Source organism: Rhinoraja longicauda, chromosome 11 (assembly GCF_053455715.1).
Source record: "Rhinoraja longicauda isolate Sanriku21f chromosome 11, sRhiLon1.1, whole genome shotgun sequence".
Classification (NCBI taxonomy): Eukaryota; Metazoa; Chordata; class Chondrichthyes; order Rajiformes; family Arhynchobatidae; genus Rhinoraja; species Rhinoraja longicauda.
The window spans coordinates 21,510,510-21,527,031 of NC_135963.1; positions in this window are offsets into that span (position 1 = coordinate 21,510,510).

Consider the following 16,522-nt stretch of genomic DNA (forward strand, 5'->3'; position numbering starts at 1 on the left):
TTCATTTGTCCCCTGCAAATTGCCCCTAGCGAGTGGTAGAATCTGAAGGGAGTTAATGAGAATGTGGGGAGAAAAATAATGGGATTAATGCAGATGGATGATTGATGGTTGTGTGGGCTCCATGGGTAGAAGACCCCTTTTCTTTGACAGTATGAGACTTGCCGAGCTACAGATAGCATTTCTGCTATCTCGACCATATCCTAGCCCACACTGACTCTACAGTAAAGTAATTTCTTCCAAAGTTAACTTGTTTTTTTTTTCTATGATCTCAGCCAGGTCGTGGATGCCACAAGGAAGACTCCTGAGTTAAGAATTTAATCTACTGTCACAATGCCAAAGCTGATATAGCTGAGATTCAGTCATGAATATTTGGTGGGATATGCTGATGTGCTCTTTTGATCATCGCGTCAGTGTGAAGGGATTAGATTCGGTTGCTGGCGATATGGATGCCAAGAAAGTTGATGGTGGTGTAGCAGTGGTCTTGAGTGTTAATGCCTTATGTGAGGCAGGATGCATGCTGAAGGTATTTGGGAAGTACGTCCATGAAGTTAGCTGGATTGAAGTCACCAGGGATGATGAACAGGGCATGAGGGTTTGTCATTTCAAGAGAGTTGAAGATCAAATATAATCCATCAGTGCCACCTTGGTGTATGTAGACTGCTGACAAGATAGCTCAGCTAAATTCCCTAAGTAGGTAAAAGGGACGGTACTTTGTGGACTGGTATTCCAGGTCAGAGTAGCAGAACTGAGCTAAGACGTCACATGAAGCATGACGAAGCATTGACCAAATTACAGACACCGCCACCTTTCCCCTTGCCTGAGGATTTTGTCTGGTCCATAAGATAAATGAAGAAAACCTCAGGTTGAATACCACGGTCTGGTAAGTCAGGGATGAGCCATGTTTCAGTGAAACAAAGAACACAGCATTCCTTGATATCACTTTGAAACAATAGCCTAGATTAGCTCCTCAAGCTTGTTCTTGAGCAATTAGTTGGAAGTATGTTGGAGGAAGGGTGAGGGGGAGGCGACCAAATGCGTGAGTTTCACAAATGATCACTGAAACTAAGCAGAAACATAAACTAATTTAGTTCACCGTGGATGTAATCATCAGTTCCAGTCGGAATTTTTAACTGAGTACTCATACGATCCAACAAAATCTCCTTCTTGCTCAATTCAATGACTAACAAGAATGAGGAAAAAAAAGGATTTTTATTATTTCACTCTGTACTCAAGATTGTGTGAATTAAACCAGCTTCTCCAATTGCTCAACTGTGAATTGGTAAACAGTTTGGAACAGGAAGTTCACTTTGGCATTATTTGGATAACAACGTTTCCGTATTTTCCTGTCTTCAAAGTTAGCCCGCGCTAATCTCTTCATCAGATTGATTAAGAGGAAGCTGACTGTGGACTTTCCCAACACTATCAATGCATGTCCATGTTCTACACAAGAAAGAAAGATGAACAGTGAAATTAAATTCAATCCCTTTGATAAATGATGCACAGAAGTTACTGAAGTCACTAATGCTCCATACAATCAGATGACTGAATCCAATCACGCAATATCACTTCATCCGGTGCATCGTATATGACAATAAGTATGGGCCATTTATTGTACAATATTAAATGTTAAATCATGGTAAATTTTATTTATATTCACTAGCTATCATTATTTTTTTTAAACAAGATTTTGAATTAATCCATTTTCTCACAACATACCTTTGAATTTGATGAAAAATAAACATTGAATTTTATCTTTAACTTTTATTAAATGCCTGTATTAATCCTGAAACTGAAACATGAAATGACTTGAATGTACTTGTTAGACATGCTGGATTTACCAGAAATAAAATGGGATAATTATAATAATTGACTATTTTGAGCTAAGTTTGCAAAATTGAAATGTAGACTGCTTTTTGCTTGGAAGGTCATATGATTAATGTTCGCTACTTAATTATATCCTAAATTTGGAGAGGTCCTTAATGGCACGTCAATATATAGGCACCTCCTTAAATAGTGTGGCAATCTATTTAGAGTATGACAGAATTTCTATAATAGAATTCAATACACCATAAACTATTTGTTCTTTTGGTCAACCTTAAACAGGGGATTTTGTTTAGCAATTTGGTGCATAATAGTATCTCATAAGGTCATGAGTGATAGGAGCAGAATTAGGCCATTTGGCCCATCATGTTTATTCCGCCATTCAATCATGGCTGATCTATCTCTCCCTCCTAACCCCATCTCCTGCCCATAACCCCTGACACCCGTACTAATCAAGATTTTATCTATCTCTGTTTTTAAAATATCCATTGACTTGGCCTCCACAGCCTCTGTGGCAAAGAATTCCTCAGTATCTAAGGTAGTTTTCTACTTTTTTGAGATAAGTATTTTGGGGTATCTTTATCTAGATTTTCTGTGGTTGTAGTTGAAAAATATCTCCAATTTGATTCTCTAAGCTACAGGAAAAAGTCATCAATTTTAATAATTGAAAAAGGTACTTTATTCATAGAACATCTCACAAAGCCGATAGCAATCTTTGCAAATTTTGTTTCAAAACAGTATCCTTCTGAAACATTCATCATCATAGTTGTAGCACTATATGTATCTAGTACAAAGTCACATATAGTATTCCTGAGGTGACAGTATTAAAATAACTATTATTGGCTATAGATGAATGAATGAATGAATGAATTAATTAATTACGTTTATTGGCCAAGTATGTGCATCTACAAGGAATGTGCCTTGTTGCACTGCTCACAAATGACAACACAAACATACAGTTAACAATTAAGAATAAAGCATAAACACATCAAAACAATAAGGATACCCATTACGGTCTAAACATGTGGGTGAAAATAAACCAGAGCAAAAAGGAGACTTTGGTTAACTTTGGTTATTGAGTAGAACTATCACTCGTGGAAAAAAGCTGTTTTTATGTCTGGCTGTGGCTGCTTTGACAGTCCAGAGTCGCCTTCTAGAGGGAAGTGCTTCAAAGAGTTAAAGTATTATTAATGCAGTAATTGCAATAAAAGATTCCCAATTAAAAATGGCGTAGGATGCTATTGCCTTCGTAAATGATCCCTTGCTTAATATATGCTTCAGTGTCCATGTCCTAATTTGAAGATGTCTCCGACGATGTATGAATGCGTACGTATATTCTTAAATACACTGTCAACTTACTTAGAATGCAATGACAGAATTTTACTTATCTTCCAAATCAGAATACAACTAAGTCTGGTCCACTTGTGTTTTGAACAGGCGCAACTGTTAAAGAGAGGATTTTGGAGCCATACAATGATGACTGGCAGTTCAAGATATTTCCTACGCCTTTCAATATGATTTTTTAATCCTTCAATAACTTTACATAGATTTTTTTGGAGATGAAATCAAGCTAAAGAAGTCTCAAAGAAGTCTTTGTGACAAGGCCATTTGAACACTAACAACTCAATGAACATTATTGGAGTAAAATGAACCAGCGATCCAATTCTGCTAGGTAACATTATACATGGGAACATAAAGGTGGAAATACTATTACTTAGCTTGTAGTTACTCTGTATAGACACACTAGATGTCAAATTATTAAAAGAACTGGTCAATACTCAATTTACTGATAGTGAAATGGCTCCAAAGTGTACAAAATGGCAGTTATCCGTTCCAATCCTGATTATTTAGATTATATTATTTCACGGACATACAGGGTGTCTGCTTGTATAATTTAAATATACATTAAAAATGATGAAAGAATACCACATTTGCAGTAGGACCCTTCACCGTTGTTAAGCGTAACGATGTTAACTGTTGACAACATTGTGGCTGCCAAGGAATTTGAGGTGGCGAAGGGTTGTGGGTGGAGATTGGCATTTGATGAGTCCCATAGTAAACTATCTTCTGTGGAGAATTGATTGACTGTGAAGTGACCCATTCTTCTCCATACTGGATGTAAATAGCTATTTCACTCTACGTAACCTTCACGTATCTCCAAAGCGTGATAGAAAATAGGAATATTTCTATGTTTTATAAACTGGTGCAAAATTGATCCTTATGTTTACTGGCTATTTGGCTGATCTATTGATATTCAAGTTCTAATGACCTATACTGTGCAGACAGGTGCTTGCTGGTTGCCATAGTTACAATGGGCCAAATGGCCTGTTTCTGTGCTGTTCGACTCTATAACTATGATTCTAAGAATAGGAATGCAAATCCTACTGTAACTGTTTGAAAATTTCAATTTAGTTTTAAGTATCAGAAAATATGAAACTGATATTAGTTCCTACGAAGCTTGTGGATTATCATGAAACCCAGGTGGCTCACTAATGCATTTCAAGGAAAAAAACTCAATTGTTGCTTAACATGCCACCTTAAACATTTACTATTTTCATTCAACTAAAGCAAAATTCCCAGGTTTGAAATGTCAAAGACGAGAGAACATAGCTTTAAGGTGAGAGGGGCAAAGTTTAAAGGAGATTTGTGGGGCAGGCTTTTTACACAAAGGGTGTTGGGAGCCTGGGACATGCTGTAAGGGGTGATGGTGGAGGCAGATACCATAAGAACCATTTAGATAGGCACATGGATATGCAGGAAATGGAGAGATATGGATCATGTGCAGGCAGAGGAGATTAATTTAACTTGGCATCATGTTCGGAGACATTATGGGCCTAAGGGCCTGTTTCTCTGTTGTACTGCTCTATGGTATATGTTAAAATAGAGCAAAAATAAATGTGGATAGACTGTTGTTTTAGTCTAATCATTAAGTTAAAGCACAGCCACAATTCTTCTGGCTCATTTGAACCTATAAAGGTCTTTTGACATGCGTCTGAGGACTGACCCCAATCCTAAATATTAATTCTGAGCCGTATTACCAATGTATTGATACAACTATACCACAACGTGGTGTCTTAGGCCTATCTACAGCCGCATTGATGACATCAGGTCTTTACTGGTGATTGCACAAAATTTATTTCCCAGTAAAACTCTTCAGATAACAAAACAGTCATTATCTACAATCAGCACGATTGTCAGAACGTTCTGGCTTGAGCTGATAAGTGACAAGTTACATTTATTATGCACAACTATCAGACAATGCTCATATTCAACAAAAGAGAACATAGACATCTTCCTAAGTTCTTCCACCATCAATGTCCTGGCTGCATTGGCAGGTCAGACGCTGGGCGTTCTGCAGAATGCAATTCAGCTCTTTATTTGTGGGAAGGAACTGCATAGGCTGGTTTAAAACGAAGATAGACACAAAAAGCTGGAGTAACTCAGCAGGCCAGGCAGCATCTCTGGAGAGAAGGAATGGGTGACTTTTCGGGTCAAGACCTTTCTTCTAAAGAAGGATCTCGACCCGAAACATAACCCATTCCTTCTCTCCAGAGATGCTGCCTGTCCCGCTGAGTTACTCCAGCTTTTCAGTCTGTAGAAGGGTCTCAACCTGAAATGTCACGCATTCCTTCTCTCCAGAGATGTTGCCTGTCCCGCTGAGTTACTCCACCTTTTTATGTCTATCTTCAGCATTTTATTTCCCTGACTCCTTCCAACATCTACAAGGCATGGGTGTTGGAGGTGATGGAATATTTTCTACTTGCCTAAATAAACACTGCTTCAACTAATTTTGAGAAGCCCAATGCTATTCGGAATGAAGCAACTGCTTTATTGGCACTTCAAATGCCACCTTAAACATTTACTATCTTCACCAGCCTAATGGCAGTGTGCACCATCTGCAAAATGCACTGCAGAAACTCACCAGGACACCAAGACCTTTTCAACAGCACCACCGAATCGTGTGACATTTGCCATTTGGTATCACGATCTGCAAATCCTTCTCCAAGTTACAACATTTCTCTCTGAGTTACGTTACTTACAATTATTAAAAGGCTTTTGAAAAGGTTCTTAGATAGAAAAGGCTTAAAGAGAAATGGGCATAATGTAGGAAGTAGGATTAGTGTGGATTGGCATCAAGGTCGGCATGGAGGAGGTGCACCAAAATGGTCGATTTCTGTGCTGCATGTTTCAAGGATTCTATAAAGTTACATGCCAACTATCTTTGAAGTATCTCTCTCTTCCTACCTTATTGGTGAGGCTACTTCCTTGGACTACCTCTCCAACAACCCCACAGGAGCTTCTTGGCTGTAGGGAATCTGGAAAACAGTTTACCTCAACTTTTCCAAAGGAATTTAGAGATCAACAAATATAAATAATGATCTTTCTAATCATATCCACATCCCATGATGGGAAGAGAAACCTTCCACATGATTGGATAATTGCAGGCCTTAACATATACTCAAAATGTTGGACGTTGCCTAGAAGAATGTTTGTAAGCCCTCGCCTTTTAGCTACATATCTACCTTCTCCCAAACTCCAACATACTGTGCCCCATCTGTACAACATACTGAAGCAATGTGTCAATGTTTCAGTCCCTAGACCATAACCCTTCCCTGCCATTCTCTCCTCAACCCCCTTCTCCCTCATCACTGCCACCAGTTATCTTGAGGGAGAAAGATGGAAGATTAGAGTGTCATTGACTCCGGTTTGGGAAGGAAAGGCATACAGGGATATGGGCCCAAAACAGGCAAATAGGATTAGTGTGACTCCTGAGTCATGCATCATGAAGCATTGGGGAAATTCTTTCACCACATGAAATGTAAGTTCAAGAAACCCCACCATCCCCACTCTCACAAAAGCAATGAAGGATGGGCACTCAATGCTGGCCTTGTCAATGATATCCACATCCCTGAGAACAACAATGAAAATGTTCCCGATGTTGGGGGAGTCCAGAACCAGGGGTCACAGGTTAAGAATAAGAGGTAGGCCATTTAGGACTGGGATGAAGAAAAACTTTTCACCCAGAGAGTTGTGAATCTGTGGAATTCTCTGCCACAAAAGGCAGTGGAGGCCAATTCACTGCATGTTTTCAAGGGAAAGTTAGATATAGCTCTTAGGGTTAATGAAATCAAGGGATATGGGGAGAAAGCAGGAACGGGGAACTGATTTTGGATGATCAGCCACGATCATATTGAATGGCGGTACTGGCTCGAAGGGCCGTATGGCCTACTCCTGCACCTATTTTCTATGTTTCTAGCCTGCATCCTAGATTGAACAAGTCACACAACAAGAATGTAAACATTAAACAGATGGCTCAGATTATCAGCAGGTTGTATTACTCATGGACATACCTGCATTATCTCGCATTATCTGTGAGAACTGTAAGGATTTCTGTACTTTCCAGGCCGTATTTAATTTCTGTTCTTTGTCTATAAGATACATATTTTAGATAATTGTATTTTAAGAAGTTAGTTTATAACAGGGAGATATGGATCAAAGCTATTTGTAGCCAGACCAAAATTGATTAAAAAAAAATTATTACAACATTTAAAAGCACACGAATAAGGAAACTTCTGGTCAACGAATCTTGCAAATAATTAATATTTACAATCAGCTTCTAACCATGGTGCTTTGTACACTATATGTACATAGTCAAGCAAATACTAGGCTATGGAAAGGCACATTTAAAAGCTTCAAAGATGGTGCAGGAACCTTCCTTTACTGTATACTTCTCATCAAAAATATTAATTTGCTTGTTTGAGTGTTGTTTTAATTTTTTTCTGGCTTCACAAGAACCCTAAATTCTTTTCAATAGTGAAAACCATATGTTTCTATTACAAGGGTTGTAGGACACCCTTTCCATAGTCTGACTCTGACAGATACAGTACTGCTGTATAGGTAAGCTTTGATAAGTTTGAAAGGTTTAATTAGTTTCAATGTAACCCTGTTGTTGCCAGGACTCGAGGGTCTGAGCTATAGGGAGAGGTTGAGCAGGCTGGGTCTCTACTCCTTGGAGTGCAGGAGGATGAGGGGTGATCTTATGGAGGCATATGAAATCATCAGAGGAATAGATCGGGTAGACGGACAGAGTCTCTTGTCCAGAGTAGGGGAATCGAGAACCAGAGAACATAGGTTTAAGGTGAAGAAGGAAATATTTAATAGGAATCTAAGGGGTAACCTTTTCATACAAAGGGTGGTGGGTGTATGGAACAAGATGGCAGAGTAGGTATTTGAGGAGGTAGTTGGTACTATCGTAATGTTTAAGAAACAATTTGGCAGGTACATGGATAGGACATGTTTAGAGGGATTTGGGCCAAATCCAGGCTGGTGGGATTGCTGCAAATGGGACATGTTGGTTGGTGTGGGCAAGTCAGACCGAAGGGCCAGTATTCAAGCTGTATGACTCTTTAATTCTATGACAATTCCGTACTCTAACTGTACTTATTGCACTATGACTGTGGTCTTTCTGTGGTTAATGTACTTTCATCGTACTGGAATTGCAGCTAATATATTATTATTTTCCTCTTATTGTGATTAATGTACTCCCTGCTGTACACCTACTGTAATGCCCGGAGAATCTCTGGAGGCAGGCTTTTAAGCTTGGAACAGCAGGCCTGCAAAAAGGACATCATGATCTTTCAAAACATTTTTTGAGGTCCTCATGCTGTTAAATCAGTGGCAGATCAGTCAAGAGTCCACCATAGTATCACTGTAGTAATAGCTAGGCATTTTACTCCAGTTCTGAAAGTGAGTTCTATTGAGAAAATTCCAAACTGGAACACAATGAGCATCTGCTGTTATTTTCCATGCTATGCTACTAAATGAGAAAGAATTTCCCCAATGGAATGTTTTTGTTTTTTCACACAAATTGGCTAGCCTCTTCGCTACAGTAGAATACTTCAAAAAGAACATAATTTGCTGCAAATTGTTTTCGGACATCAAGGGTAGTGATAACTGCTATAAAAATGGAAGCTTACATATGCTTTATGATGGCATACAATTGTGATCTTATCCAACAGCTCCATAACCTCGGTGCAGATTGGTGTCACGCAAAGCTGTGTCAATCCCTCAAAACTTCTTTCAAATGTTCTCACTGGAATGCTACACATCTCTAACATGTTTCCTGCAGGAGTGCTCATCTACAGAACAAATGGGAAGCTCTGCTACCAAAAATGTTTTCACTTCAGAACTGAAACCATTCCTGGAACTGTCATTGAGCTGCAGAATGAAGGTGACAGTTGATGCTTGGAAACTAAACTCTAACTCAACATCAACTCATTCAATGAGGGATATGAATGAAGGGCCTTCATTTAATATTTAGGAAATGAATGTCATTGACCAACTTGCATCTGCTTTACAACACTGCCCTCTGACAATAAAGGTCCCCGATAAGACTTGGTAAAATCCTCCCGTATCCCAGGAGCCACCTCTACATGAAGACAGACATTGGTGATGAAATCCACCATTACCTTCAGTTCAGAATTTGACTTTCAGAGGGAAAGAGATTATGAAGATCACAATCTCAAACTCAGCATAAAGCCCATGGTCTACTTGGCAGCTGTGATCCCTGCCCTTGTGTTTGCTTCTGAGACATAGACAACATATGGCAGGCAGGTCAATAAGAAAGCGAAATACCACACAGGTTGTTCTTACAAAATTCTCCAGATCCATTGGTAGGATCAGCAACTAATGTAATTGCCTTTGATGGCCAGGCCATGCCATTTGCATGCCTGACGCCAGTGTCCCAAAATACATGTTTAATTTGAACTCCCTCATGGCAAGAGTTTATCGAGCATTGCCGGAGACACGGTTTTGATCCCGTCTATGGGTGCTGTCTGTATGGAGTTTGCATGTTCTCCCCATGACCTGCGTGGGTTTTCTCCGAGATCTCCGATTTCTTCCCACACTCCAAAGATGTAAAGGGTTGTAGGTTAATTGGCTTGGGTTTGTATACTTGGTATAAGTGTAAATTGTCCCTAGTGTACCTGTAGCAAAATACATGGGGCCATAATGGTCTCTTCACCCACCTTAGAGCACTTAGACTAGAGTGGAAGCAAGCCATGCTCAATCTCAAAAGAATGCTTGAGAAGAATTATAATGCAAGTCTTTTCCATGAGAACTCTTTGATGGTGTGAAGTTGAATATTCATGACAGACAGGGCAATGTTCATCGCTTTCTGTAGCCTCCTTCATTCTTGGGCATTTAAAACCATATATTCATTGTATCTCTAGATCCCACTGCTCGACAATATTCTCCAGGGCCCGACTGCCTGCCCTGGTTTAACTTTACAAAATGAAACAGCATCTGTATTAAATTCCATCAACCATTCCTCTGCCCATTTACCCAGTTGCTCAAAATCCTACCGTAATTCCAGTTAACCTTCTTTGCTATCTATGATACTACCCATTTTAGTGTCCCATGAGGTTAATCTATTTTCACCACAAAGCAAATAAACCTATTAGAATTAAGCCACACCAGGATAAAAATAGTGTGCTTCGGAAAGATTAACTTAGAGACTAGTCTTGGAGCAACTGAAAAAAGTGTTCAGCCATTGTACACCAGGTGTCCTTTGACGAAATATATGTGGGTGATTTAGGAGCATTGATGTACAGAGAGACCATGGGGAACAAGTCCATAGCTTGCTGAAAATGGTGATACAGGTGGATGGCGCGGCAAAGAAGGCATTTGGTATTAAATATAAGAGTTGAGGCATCATGTTGCGGATGTACATTTGGAGTATTTTGTACAGTTCTGGTTGCACACTATAAGAAAGATGTGGTAGCAACAGTCAAGTCAAGTCAACTTTATTTGTCACATACATATACAAGATGTGCAGTGAAATGAAAGTGGCAATGCCTGCGGATTGTGTTAAAACTACAAAACAGAATAGAATTATTTTTTTTTTAACACAGAAAATAAATTAGTACAGTAAATTAAATTAGTCCCTGGTGATATGAGAGTTAACAGTCCTGATGGCCTGTGGGAAGAAACTCCGTCATCCTCTCTGTTTTCACAGCATGACAGCGGAGGCGTTTGCCTGACTGTAGCAGCTGGAACAGTCCGTTGCTGGGGTGGTAGGGGTCCCCCATAATGTTGCTGGCTCTGGATCTGCACTTCCTGATGTATAGGTCCTGCAGGGGGGCGAGTGTAGTTCCCATAGTGCGTTCAGCCGAACGCACTACTCTCCGCAGAGCCTTCCTGTCCTGGGCAGAGCTATTCCCAAACCAGATTGTGATGTTTCCAGACAAGATGCTTTCTACAGCCCCAGAGTAGAAGCACTGAAGGATCCTCAGAGAGACTCTGAATTTCCTCAACTGTCTGAGGTGGTAAAGGCGCTGCTTTGCCTTACTCTCCAGTGCGGCAATGTGTGTTGTCCATGTCAGATCCTCTGTGATGTGGACTCCCAGGTATTTAAAGCTGCTCACCCTATCCGTTGTAATCCAATTTATCTCCAGTGGCGTATATGTCCTCGGATGTTGAGCCCTTCTAAAGTCTACAATCAGCTCCTTAGTTTTTGTGACATTCAAGAGGAAGCTGTTGTCCTGACACCAGAATGCCAGATCAGCCACCTCCTCCCGGTAGGCCTTCTCTTCATTATCGGAGATCAGGCCCACCACCACAGTGTCATCAGCAAACTTGATGATGGAGTTGGAGCTGAACCTGGCCACACAGTCATGTGTGTACAGGGAGTACAGTAGGGGGCTAAGGACGCAACCCTGGGGGGGGGATCCTGTGTCCAGGGTGAGGGGGTTAGATGTATGTCTCCCCATCTTGACCACCTGGGGCCTGACGGTGAGAAAATCCAGGACCCAGGCACACAGGGGAGTGTTAAGCCCCAGTTTCAAAAGATTCTCAGCCAGTCTGGTGGGGACTATTGTGTTGAAAGCTGAACTAAAATCAATGAACAGCATCCTCACATATGAGCATACAAAAGAAATTCACCCGGGTTTTGCCTGGAGAGAGCATGCAGAAGAAATTCACCAGGGTGTGAATGGAGAGCTGTAATTATAAGGAGAGATTAGATAGACTGGACTTATTTCATAGGAATGCAGGAGAGGATGGGGTGACTTCATAGAGGTTTATAAAACTTTCAGGGGCATGGATAGGATAGATAGAATCATTTTTCTATGAGAGGGGCACAGGAGAAAAATATAAAGGAGATCTGAGAGGTACCTTTCTCAAGCTGCCAGAGGATGTGGTAGAGGTAGACACAGTCACAACCTTCAGAAGGCATTTGGACAGGTATTGACATTTAGTCGACTTTGATGGGTATTAGCCTAATACAGGCAAATGGGATTAGAGCAGATTGGCATTGTAGTCAGCATGGATGAGGTGGGTTGAATGGGTCTGTTTCAATGCTGGACAATTCAAGGACCCAAACATTCTTATCAGCAAATATAGTGCATGCGAGCAGTGAATTCTGGAAAAGCCCAGCAGCTCAGAGGATATTAGAATCAATGAATTTTCATCAGAACTGGAAACGGAACAAGATTTAAAATGGGAGAATATGTAAGGAAAAGAGATAACAAAAGGGGAAGGTATATGATAGGGTAGAAAGGAAAAGAGATTGAACATGAAAGGGATGATGGTGCAAGATGAAAGCGGAGGTAATGGGACCAAAAATGTGCCTAGAGGAGGCATGAATTGAAGAGTTGAAACATTATCTGTAACAGTGGAGTATGGAAGACTGTAATGTGTCTGCTCAAAAGAATGAGATGCCCAAGCTTATGTTGAATATCATTAGAACAGTGGAGGAGGGAGAAAACAGATAGCAGAGTGGGAATGAATCAGAAAATGAAGTGACAGGTAACAGGAAGCTCAGGGTCATGCTTGTGAACCAAGTAGAGGCGTTCTATAAAGTGGACAGGGCTCATTGTCCATCCTGGTGCAGGTTCTGGAGGATGAGGAACTATACAGATGTCATAACTGACAAGGTGCTTTGTTAAAGCTCTATTTCAGACTGGTTTGCCAATGAAATACTCCATCTTTTGTCAATTGGCATGTAAATGAAATTTGGAGGAATACATTTGTGTTTCAGCTGCAGTTTGTTTGGTGGCTGATGAATGGGGATTTTTTAAATTTCATTTGAATGGTACTTTATTTGTCACATGTTCTGAGGTACAGTGAAATTATTTTTTGTATACAGTTCAGTACATATCACTATACATAAGCACTTAGCAACATCTTAGATACGCATCTCAGATACAGTACAAGTGAGAGTTACATTTAGCTCTTTGGGCTAAACGAATCAAGGGATATGGGGAAAAAGCAGGAACAGGGTACTGATTTTAGATGATCAGCCATGATCAAATTGAATGGCGGTGCTGGCTCGAAGGGCCTACTCCTGCACCTATTTTTCTATGTTTCTATGCTTCTAGTAGTAGTACACTGATTCAGTATACAGAGTCACCACATTGGCGCCGTCTTCGAGTCCCAGTTGTTGTAGGTGAAGAATGAGTATGTGAAAATGTTTCACTACATGCAAAACTTCAAAGGTTATATTGAATCTGTGATCTACAAGGTTACATTAAAGGCTTGCAGGATCAATGTGATGTGCGATCACATTTATTTACTAAAATAAAAGAGACAGCAATAGTTTCTAATTAAATTAATTGGAGACTCATCAAGACTTCCTCATTTCCATCAAAAGTATGGAACATTTAGTAGATATAGCTCCAGTGAGTCAGTTTCTGCTAATAAATGTTCACATTTATATTCAAGCTTTCCTTTTTAGCTGATATAGACTGTAGTTTCTCCTTTTGTAAGTGAATTCTTTTGGAGAGATCTTCTAGATTTTTCTCTGTTGATTTTCTGTAGCCCCTCCCTGAAACCATTTAATACTCATTTGGTCCCTGAGGTTTTCCCTTTTGTAAAACTGCTGAAAAGTCTGTTTTACGTTAGTGAACCTGACAAGATTTCACCTTTTTCCCTTGGTTATGAAATTATCTTATTTCTCAGTGTTTCATTTTCGTTCCACTGACTTCTGAAGCATCTTTCATAAGAAACCTACCGTCTTTCTTCACTAGCTTGATACCCCTCAACTTCCTTTCCTGATCTCCACACAGCTCTCCATATTGTTTTAAAGGTCCTCAAAGAAAGTATCCTCAGCCCCTATGTTCCTGCAAATTACCATTCCACCTACATATGCATAGGTCCTTTCATCCTTCAGGGTGGAATTAAAGACTAGCATAAGACAGGACTTGGCAAAAGTTTAGTTTAGTTTAGTTTAGAGATACAGTGCTGAAACAGGCCCTTCGGCACATCAAGTCCACGCTGACCAGCTATACCCGCACACTAACACTATCCAACACACATGAGGGACAATTTACCATTTTATCAAGCCAATTAGCCTACAAACCTTTGGAGTGTGGAAGGAAACCGGAACAGCTGAGGAAAGCCCACACAAGTCACGGGGAGACATACAAACTCCGTCAGACAGTATCCATAGTCAGGATAGAAGCCGGGTCTCTGGCCCTGTAAGACAGCAACTCTACCACTGCGCCACTGTGCCACCCAAAATTAGATAAGGAACACCTACTTGTAGGTTTGTCTGTATCCGATAAGTGGGAGTTTTTTAAGCATGAAATAGAGTTCAGACCCAACATGTTGCTCGAGACAACAGTCCCAAGACAACTGAATGTTAAGAGATATTGAGAATTAGATCAATGGTACTTTATTATCATATGTACCTAGACACAGTGAAATCCCTTTTTTGCATACAGTTCAGTAAGAATCTTACAATACAAAGGCACAATCATACTTATGTTCGAGACACCAGGAATAATAGATTACACTGAGACAATACACAATAGTCACTGCACATCCAGCGCAATTTTGTATGATTCGTCCAAGTTGTTAAAAATGTAGAGTCTTAATTGGCAGTGGCACTGGGTTGGAGTGTCATGGTCGGCCTGGTCAGGCAATGTTGTTGGTGTCCTCCAACACTGCTCCTGCCACTGCAGGCCATGTCCAAACTTCACAGCCAGCCACGGAGCGGCGCCTGATCTAATCATGCTCCAGTCCGCTGCAAGGCTGTGGAATTCACTGTCGAGGAGTGGAATTCTCTGCCACAGAAGGCAGTGGAGGCCAATTCATTGGATGTTTTCAAGAGAGAGTTAGATATAGCTCTTAGGGTTGATGGAATCAAGGGATATGGGGAGAAAGCAGGAATGGGGTATAGATTTTGGATGATCAGCCATTGAATGGCGGTGCTGGCTCAAAGGGCCGAATGGCCTACTCCTGCACCTATTTTCTATGGTTCTATGTTTCTAAGGCCTCCAGCAGCCTTGACTTGGCACATCAACCCACGAGCTACACACAGCCATGGGTCTAACTCCATGCCCTAGGCTCCTCCCATAAACAATCTTGGAATATCCACCTATGTAGGTGTTGGAGGTAAGACCCCATCCTGCTGTTTCCCAACATCTGCTGCCGCAATGCCATCTTGAATTGTATATTAGAAAAATAACCATTTAGCATGTCTACAGCACTAAAAGCTAAGATGGCCTTTCAGTAGTATAGAAAGTGTATGAGGGTACTCAAAAAAGAAATAAGGAGGGCAGAAAGGATCACTGTGGATAGGTTTAAGGAAAATCCCAAAGCATCCTAAAACTGTATTAAAGGCGAGGGTAACCAGGGAGAGAGTAGAGCCCATTAGGGATCAAATGGACAACGAGGGAGAAGGTAGGACCGCTCAAGGATAAAGGAGGGAATTTGTGCTTGGAATCTGGGGAAGTAGGTAAGGTTAAACGAGTGCTTTGCATCTGTTTTCACCAAGGAGAAGCACATGGAGGACAATGGGATCAGTGTGGAGAATCTTCTCCAGCATATTAGCTTTAAGGTGGATAAATTCCCAAGTCCTGCTAGGATCTATCTCAGCTTATTGAGAGACGCAACAGAGGAGGTTGTGGGAGCCTTGACGAAGATCGTTGCATCTTGTCTAGCTACAGGCGAGGTCCCGACAGACTAGAGAGTAGGTCATGTTGATCTTTTATTTAATAACGGAAGTAGAGAGAATCCAGGGAATTATAGGCCAGTGAGCCTCACGTCAGTGGCAAGGAAGCTATTCTACAGTATTTTTTGGGATAGGATTACACCCATTTGAAAGTAAATATGTTAATTAGGGAAAGTCAGCATGGCTTTGTGCATGGCAGATTGTGTCTTACTAACTTGATCATGTTTTGTGAGGAGGTGATGAAGATAATTGATGAGGGTAGCATGGTGGATGTTGTCTACATGGACTTCAGTAAGGCATTTAGTATTTTCCCCCATGATAGGCTGATCCAAAAGATAAAAATGCATGGGATTGACAATAATTTGGTGAAAGGATTAATAAGATCATAGGATCGTTGCACATATGAACAGAATTAGGCCATGCAGCCCATCCAGTCTGCTCTGTCATTCGATCATGGCTGATCTGTTTTTTCCTCTCAACCCCATTATGCTGTCTTCTCGCCATAACCTTTGATGCCCTTTCTAATCAAGAACCTACAAATCTCGGCTTTAAAAATATCTAATGACTTGGCCTCCACAACCATCCGACTAAAGAAATTCTTCCTCATCTCCGTTCTAAAGGTATGTCCTTTTATTCTGAGCTTGTGCCCTCTGGTACTAGACTCTCCCACAACTGGAAATATCTTCTGCACATCCACTTTCTTGGCCTTTCGTTATTCAGTAGATTTCAATGAGGTTCCCCCTGATC